We start from the raw sequence: 8,564 nt of genomic DNA on the forward strand, positions 1-8,564 counted from the left end.
CTGGAGACTTCAAGGTACACCTGCTGGGCATTCGCAGGCCCCGAAGTCACCTTCTATTATATTTATTTCCATTGTTTCCTTTATTCCGGAACAGTGATGTATTCATTACGTATAACTACTCATAGAAAGGCTTATGACTTGTACTATTGGTTTTGGGATTGTAAATTATACAGAGACTTCTATTTCGAAATTGTTCGAAGTTAGTAAATATTGTCATTATTTCTGTTAATGTTAGGCTTACCTAGTTTTAGAGACTAGGTGCCATCATGACACCTTCGGAGGGATTTTAGGTCATGACAAGTTGGTATCAGAGCTCTAGATTCATAGGTTCTACGAGTCATAAACAAGTTTAGTAGAGACTTGCGGATCGGTACGGAGACGTCTGTACTTATCTTCGAGAGGCTACAGAAACTATTATGAAATTCCACCTCTTTAATTCCTCATGGTGCAATATTGATTCAGCTCGGAGCATATATATTATGTTCCTTTACATCCACTTGTGTATGATATTGTGCTTTCAATGTCCTCTATGCACCGATGGTTCGTGATGCTACAAATGGGCTATGAGGGAGCCAGGGATGCTCAAACATTGTCTCAACATGTCGTCCAGACTGAATATACAGAGGTATAGAAGTACTATTCAGTTGTTCTCATGGAGGTGCAGCGGATCCCGGCATTTGATTGATGAGTACGAGCTTATGAAGGTTTAATTGGTTGACTAGTCATCGAGATCGTGGTGGGGTCACGAGCTGGATGTTGATTGAGGATAGTTGGTGGTACTGAAGACTATGTGGTTTGTATGGGATTTCTACTAAGTGAAAGGTACATGTTATCATTCAACGCATTGAAGGAATTGAGTTTGACTGTCACGAGAATGGATGTGCGCTTAGTAGATGACTTGGAGTACCTTGTGATTAGTGTTGTCCGAACTGTGAAGGTTAGTTTTGCGGATCATTAGATGTTGTTTCCATGGCTTTGCGCCAAGTGGGGGAGTCCACTAGCGGCATGCAGACTGCAGAGTCAAGTGTTTTATCAGTTTTGGCCTGAGATGTGTATATATGGTATTGGAAGGTTCCCCGAAATTATATATGATTAATATCTGAGATCTTACATGGGGTTATGTCGGGGTTTACAGTATTTCTGCATCATTAATGGATCTAGATTTCAGTATCAAGGGGAGTCGGAGAAACAACTTCAGATTCACAGACGGTGTATTCAGCGTGGGCATCTTGGTTACAACATTATGGGGTGCTTCAAAGGAAATGCAAGGTTTATGAGATTCTGGGCTATGTGGTTCGTGCTAGGATTATCTGCATTTAGGGATTTGATTGGGATCATTGCATATCGATTATCCGAAGAAATGGGTCAGCTCTGTGTGCTGGGTCAGCATAGCAATGGAAGTAATTGGTCCTTTTAAATAGGAATTCTCCATTAGCATTTGTGGTAGTAACCTTGGTTTCGACGGTGTGTGTGACCTGGTTGAGTTGGGGAGATGCGGTCCTAATGGCTTAGTTGCGTGCAGACGGATCTCGGAGAGTTCTCGATGGTTTCGGTAACGGCTTGAGTCGGCTGGCTACTATGGGCATAAGGAATATATTGTACATTATGGGTTTCTCTTGGATGGATATCAGAAGTTAATAAAAGGTTGGCATTATTGGATATCATATGTGAAGAATGTGCATTTTAGGAAAGAACCTTGAGTTTTGGTTTGTGGGTGCGTGGGCTAGTAGCATGGTGATTACTGGGTTTTGAGGCTTTTAAGGTTTAGGTTTTGTTATGCGGTCGGAAAATCTATATGGGTGCTTCAGCAAGATGCTAGGGTATGAGTGATGTATCAGCCATTTGATTAGCGTAGTTGAGTTCGGGTATGGAAATTTTGGTATTCCTGAGGTTTTGGGGCTAGATATCCCCATATGCGGGCTATTTCTTATTTGAGGATTGTGAAGGCATGTTGATAATGGGATAACTGATAGCATACATTATCGATAGGTTGCTATAGACTTTTGGAAGGATATTTAACTATTTGGGAATGATCAGGATTCGGGTTGGGGCTATTTGAAAGCTCAACAAGAATATGTAATTTATATCAGGTCAAGTTTGGGTGCTTGTGAGGCTGCTATCATAGTTATGTTACCGGGCAGAATGGATATTATTTGTGCCCCTTGTGAGCACCTAATTTTTGTCCTACATGAAAATAACTCCTAAAGATAGACCAAAATAATTTTAATTGATTTTTAGGAGTTTTTCTTTATTTAGTTGCATTTCATGCATTTTAATATTTTAAAATCATAGAAAAAATTATTAAAAATGTCACGTTTAATTTCATGCCATCTTAGGTTCAATTTGCATGTAGGAATTAATTACATTGAGTTAATTGCATTATTAAGGAAAAAATAACAAAAATAGTCATTTTTACATATTTAGTTTTTAGTCTTTAGAAATTAGTGTCTTTACGTAGTTTTAAGTTAATTAGTTGTTTTAATAAATAAAGAATTTTAATTTCTACAAAAAAATAGCTTAATTTAGGTTTTAATTAATTAAAGAAAAGAAAAAAGAAAAAAATAAATAGAAGAAAATAGGAAAAAATGTTTGGTCTTGTTTATTCAAAATTGGGCCAATCCTTAAATTGACCCCAGTTAATTAACCCTAGTCCAATCCTTTAGCCCAAGCTCAAATCCCACCTACCCAATCGGACCCCCCTCGCATTAAAAGACCTAGAGCTAGAAAAATAACATTAGATTAGAGAGACCCTCCCCATGTTCTAGACCTAACGAAAATCAGAGAAAAACCGAAAACAATCAGAAGCTCCCTTCTCTAAAAAAACAGACCAACGGCGCAACCCAACTCCCTTTTCTTTTCTTATTCTTCATTTCCTCATCTTCAACAAAGAGCCAGAAACAGACCCTCCCTCTTTAGCAAGAAAAAGCCAACGCCTTCCCCTCCCCATCTTTATCATCCTCTTTCCATCAAATTAAAAAGAAACACACACAAGATAAATGGTCAAATTCAAAAGAAAAATGAACGAAAAAATAGAAAAATAAAGGGTTTGAACACTGTTCGAATTTCTTCTCTTTTGCTTCAATTTTTCTGGAATTTCGAGTGCCATTTGGTTTGAAGAAGCTTTGTTTGGTCACTGGATCTGTCGCTGATGTTTTGCTGAGTCCGTAGGCTATTTGCTTCAGCTTAGCTCCATCTTTCACGGATTTGCCTTTAGTTGGTCATTTGGATTCCATTTGCGAACATTAGGTACACATGCCTTCCTCATTTTTTGTACTTCTGCTCGTATGAACAAAAAACTTAAGTTAATATGAATTCCTTTTGTTTTCCTCTGAGAATTCGACCAATTTTGATGTCTTCACTTTTCCTAATTGTGCCAGTTTGAATCTGGTAGTTTGCCAGGAAGAATTTTTGGTAGTATTAATATATTATTAGTTCAAGATTGGATATTGTGCTGTGTGTTTGAAAAGGGAGATTTTGTCTGATTTTCGTATATTCTCCTTTTAGTATAATGGTAGATTTACAAAATAAATGGTACAACACAATACTTATAGTTTTAGCTTTCTGTCTGTTAACAATAGCATTAATATAGTCTCCAGTGGTGTAAGACTCCTGCAAGTGATGAAATGGATACCATGTAAAAGTTAAGAGATGGCGAGATAAGATTCTGTTTTTTTGCTAAACGTGTGACAAAATCATAGAGTAGACATATAATTGATACCTTAGTAATGGCTTATGAGAATAGTAGGTTAACTTCTAGGATGACTTTCACATATAATAAGACAGTGTTGCATTTATGAACAAGATGATCCTATTCATGTCCTTGCGTATTTGGTTCTCTATATCCTTGATTAGTTTCAAGCATTCAATTAGGGACTTTGCCTTAAATGTTGAAATCCCATGTGAATAATTGTGAATTTGGATTACTCTTATAAACCATTTGATTTTAGGGCTGATTTGATCCTACCCATTTTAAGAATTCTGTCTTTAAATGATGGTTTGTGGTTTGGAAGGATGAGATATTTTGTTTAGATATTTTGCAAGTTGGAAATTGAAAATTTTACCTTTTTTGTCTTTCATGTGCTAAAAGACTCATAGGAGCGATGAATGCACTGTTGTCAATTCATGCCAATGCAAAGTTTTATTTGGTGGGCTTCTGTAACGACCCGACCTGTCGTTTTAAGAATTAGCGTCTCGTTCAATGGCTTAAGACCTCGAGGAGCTTCGTAATACGCATTATGACCCGCATGTATGGTCAAGTTTGATTTTTCGTAAGATTCGGAGTTAAATTTAAAGAAAATCAAAATCTTATTTTTGAAGCAAATGGAAAGAGTTGACCGAAGAGTTAACTTTTGAGCAAAAAACCCCAAATTAGAATTTTAGTGATGTCAATAGCTTCGTATGGTGATTTCGGACTTAGACGCATGTCAGAATTTGGATATGGAAGTCCATAGGATAATTCAGTGCATTTTGACGAAATAAGAAAGTTGACGTGTTCTAATTATATTTTTTTATATGTGAAAGAGGTCTATTACCATGATGAATATCAATTGGATATGATAGCAAGTGTACGAGGCGTACTATAAGATATATGGGGTCTAAGGAAAGTCCTAAGTCTAAGCCAAGTTGGAAAATTTCGTAATATACTAAAGTTGCAAATGAGTACGCACAAGACCTCACTTTGTATGAGAATATCTACATGTATATAAGAAGTTGTGTAATGAACAACCTATCAAATTAAATCTCTTTGAGTCTAGTTCCAATGCATCAAACCGTTCGTCATTTGGAGGTGTATACAAAAAGTTATGACCATTTTACCGCCCAGGTGCGCGGCCACGCCACGACCGTGCCGATTCGAAAGTTTTCTTCCTGTGAGCACGGCGGGAGCGCGGCAAGGTATGTAAAATCCCTATAATACCCTTGGGCAGTGTAAAAACCGAAGGGGTCCGAAATTTCTTCCATTTTTGGTTATTCAAGCTCGGATTTGGGCGATTTCAAAGAGGTTTTTCACGATTTCGACTTGGGTAAGTGTTCTATATTCAGAAGTGGGTACATTTCATAAATCTATATCAATATTCATCGTTTATTTTGGATTTGGATGAAAGAAATTGTAGTTTTTGTAAAACTTTCCAAAATTGAAAATTTAGGATTTGAAGGTCCATTTGACATCGGAATTCGATAATTTTTGTATAGTTGAACTCGTATCGGAATGGGTTGTCAGATTTTATGAGTTTCTCGGATTTCGATACATGGGCCCCACGGGCAATTTTGAGCTAAATTTCGGATTTTAGTTTGGAAAATGTGTAAATTCATATGGAATTAGTTCCTACGATTCGTGTTGAGTATTTTGAATTGTTTATGACTAGATTTGAGAAATTCGGGTACGAATTCACGAGACAAAAGCTTGTTGGAATCTTGAATTCGTTGCAAAGCAATGTAAGCATCTTGCCTAACCTTGTGTGGGGGACTTCCCCTTAGGAATTAAGTCTTCTATGCTAATTATGGTCCATGCATGCGAGGTGACGAGTGTGTGCTCGGACTTATTTGTGAGAAATTTGCCTCTAGGGTTTTTAGGTCCTTATGTGGAAAGTATCCTGTTATGATTGGGTTTCCTAGTTGCTTAAATTGCCTCTATATGCTCCATAACGTTGTTAGCTTTCCTCTAATTCTTACGTGTTACATTGACCCTAAATTGCCTTAATTGAAGTGATTGTCTTCCTTGTTGTTTTGATACTTCTTGCTTGTGAGTTCCTCTATGACTTCGTGCAAATAGGTTACATGTCCAATTGTTGTGGTTGCCGATATAGTTATCACGTGCTTATTATGTCTTGTTGTGTAGTTGAGGTTTCATTGTGAAGTAAATTGTTGGTACAAGTTTGGTTATAGCTGATTCCCTTGCCGGGACATATTTAATTCTTACTGTTGGTTTCCTTGCCGGGACGTGTTTATTCTTGTTGTTGACTCCCTTGCCGGGATTCTTTCGTGATTGGAGTTGATTTGTATATTGGTATCGGGTTGCATGCCGCAACAATATTATATGTATCGGGTTGCACGCCGCAACAATATTGTATGGATCGGGTTGCACACTGCAACAATATTATATGGATCGAGTTGCACACTGCAATAATATTATATGGATCGGGTTGCACACCGCAATATTATTATACGATTTGGATCGGTTTGCACGCTGCAACAATATTATATGTTTTGGATCGGGTTGCAAGCCGCGTCAGTGATATATGATTGGGATCGGGTTGCACGCCGCAACAAGAAAGAATAAAAGTGAATATTGATTCTTATGGTGAGAACGAGAGTAAAAGCACGAAGGGTGATGCCGTGCACTTTCTGCTGTTGTGTTTATTTGTTGTTATCAATTCAAATGTTTAAACTGTTTGATTCCTTTATTGTTGTGATCCTTTGCGTTAGAACTCACAATGTTTCCAATACCTCAAACTTCAATAATTGTTACATCCTTAATTCAATTAGTTTCTCAATTATATCCCCTTAAATCGTCTGAGGTTGTATTTTTCATAAAATAAAATTTCTACTAAGTTTTAAATCATCAACTCCCCTGTTAAAGATAATAATTCTTCCAATGTTGTATTTTAAATTGAAAGGGGTACTTTCTTACTCGAATGATTTCTAAAAATAACTTCATCTTTTCTCGCCGATTTTCCAAACTTATTTAGAAATTGAAATTTAATTTATATTATGTAAATAGGACTTCTTGAACATCTTAAGTGCATTTGTAAGGACACTTTGTATTGTATATTATGTGGATTTTGTTGTTAAGAGTGAGATGAAAAATATGTGGGCACGAGGTGCCATATGTGCAGAAAGTTCGAAAGTTGAGATTATGATATGAGAAATCGAGGATTAAAATGGTCGGGATGGTGTATTAAACATGATGTGATTGATTGAGTTAACATTGTTTACTTTAATTGGATACATTCTTACTTTTCTCCGTCTCTGTTATGTCAGTGTTGAATTGCTTGGGTTATCTGATTTAATTGGTTTCCGTTTGTTGCTATCTGTGTTCTCCCTTTATTGATTATACTGTTTGTACTTGGATTTTCTCTCCGCAATTGATATTACTTAGTTATATTTATCTTGATGTTTTATTATCATATCCTGTTCATTTCATTTGACCAGTAGGTGTCCTAACTGTTCCTCGTTACTACCCCACCGAGGCTAGTCTTGATACTTACTGGGCACCGCTGTGGTGTTCTCATACTACACTTCTGTACATTTTTATGTATAGATCCAGGTGGATTGATAGTAGTTGTGTGGGTCGTCGCGGTGGAGACTCAAGGTAAACCTACTACAGCGTTCGCAGATCTCGGAGTCACCTTCATTTGTATTTACTTCCATTTGCTCCTTTGTTTCGAGGCAGTGATGTATTATTTTGTGAAATTACTCTTAGATAGGCTTGTGACTTGTAACACCGGTTTTGGGAATTGTAAATTGTTAAGAGTTATTGAATTTAAAGTTGGCAAATATCAATTCTATTTCAGTTTATGTTAGGCTTACCTAGTTTAGAGAATAGGTGCCATCACGACTCATTCGGAGGGATTTTTGGGTCGTGACAACTTCCTTTCTTTATCTTGTACCATTACATTTTATCTATAAATTCGTGACATTTACAATTAATCTCAAACTTAGGAGTGGAAAAAATTATGAACATCGTAGTTTGCTTTAGACACGATTAATAATAATTATCGTGGCCATGGATACGGTTCCCGTGGCATGGTCACGATACATAATCCCCAATTCGGGTATGCATTTCATGTAACTCGATCATAACCACTTCGAATATTAATAAAATACACATGTTGTGAATCACGAGTGCATTTCATGTAGCGTGGTTCGCGGTGTGTTCCAAAACAAACAAGTGTACGACAATCGTAACTTGTTCAAGAAATAATTCTATAAATCTTAAAAGCGTTAAAATAATTAAAAGCGGTTATAAAGTTAAAAATGCATAATGGGTTTAAAACATGTAACAAAATCAGATAATATGCCAATTATTAATAATTTAAGTGACCGTGCTAGAACCACGAAACTCGGGAATGCCTAACACCTTCCTCCGGGTTAACAAAATTCCTTATCTAGAATGGTTCGCAGACTTATAAAGTAAAGTCAAAATTTCCTCGATTTGGGATTTTAAAATAAACCAGTGACTTGGGACACCCTAAATTATTCCAAGTGGTGACTCTGAAACATAAATAAAATAATCCCATTTCGAATAATATCACTTTAATTGGAAAAATTCCCTTATATCCCCTCTCGGGTGGTAAAAAGGAGGTGTGACAGCTCTGGCGACTCTGTTGGGGATCATAACCCAGAAGTTTTGGTTCAGGGTTCAAGAATTCGAGCTTAGAATAACTTTTATACTTGGCTTTAGTTATTATCTGATTTTTACATGTTTGAGCCTAATGTGCTAAATGTCGCTTTTTACCGCTTTAATATTGTTTGGACTGTATATAAATTGTTATGAAACCCTTCTTCTCTCCGAGTCTTCTAAATCATCTGGGAAGTGTGCACTTCATGTGATTTCTTTTCTGTTA

General features: G+C 36.7%; 1 long non-coding RNA gene across 1 annotated transcript; it reads left to right on the top strand.

Annotated features, from left to right (window-relative positions):
- The first annotated feature begins 2,725 nt into the window (after nt 1-2,725).
- On the top strand, nt 2,726-7,491 carry LOC107827177 (uncharacterized). Its single transcript, XR_012711525.1, has 2 exons — nt 2,726-3,246; nt 4,088-7,491. It is a non-coding gene; the product is annotated as an uncharacterized LOC107827177 (long non-coding RNA).
- The last annotated feature ends 1,073 nt before the right edge of the window (nt 7,492-8,564 follow it).

This window comes from Nicotiana tabacum, chromosome 7 (genome assembly GCF_000715075.1).
Source record: "Nicotiana tabacum cultivar K326 chromosome 7, ASM71507v2, whole genome shotgun sequence".
NCBI lineage: Eukaryota > Viridiplantae > Streptophyta > Magnoliopsida > Solanales > Solanaceae > Nicotiana > Nicotiana tabacum.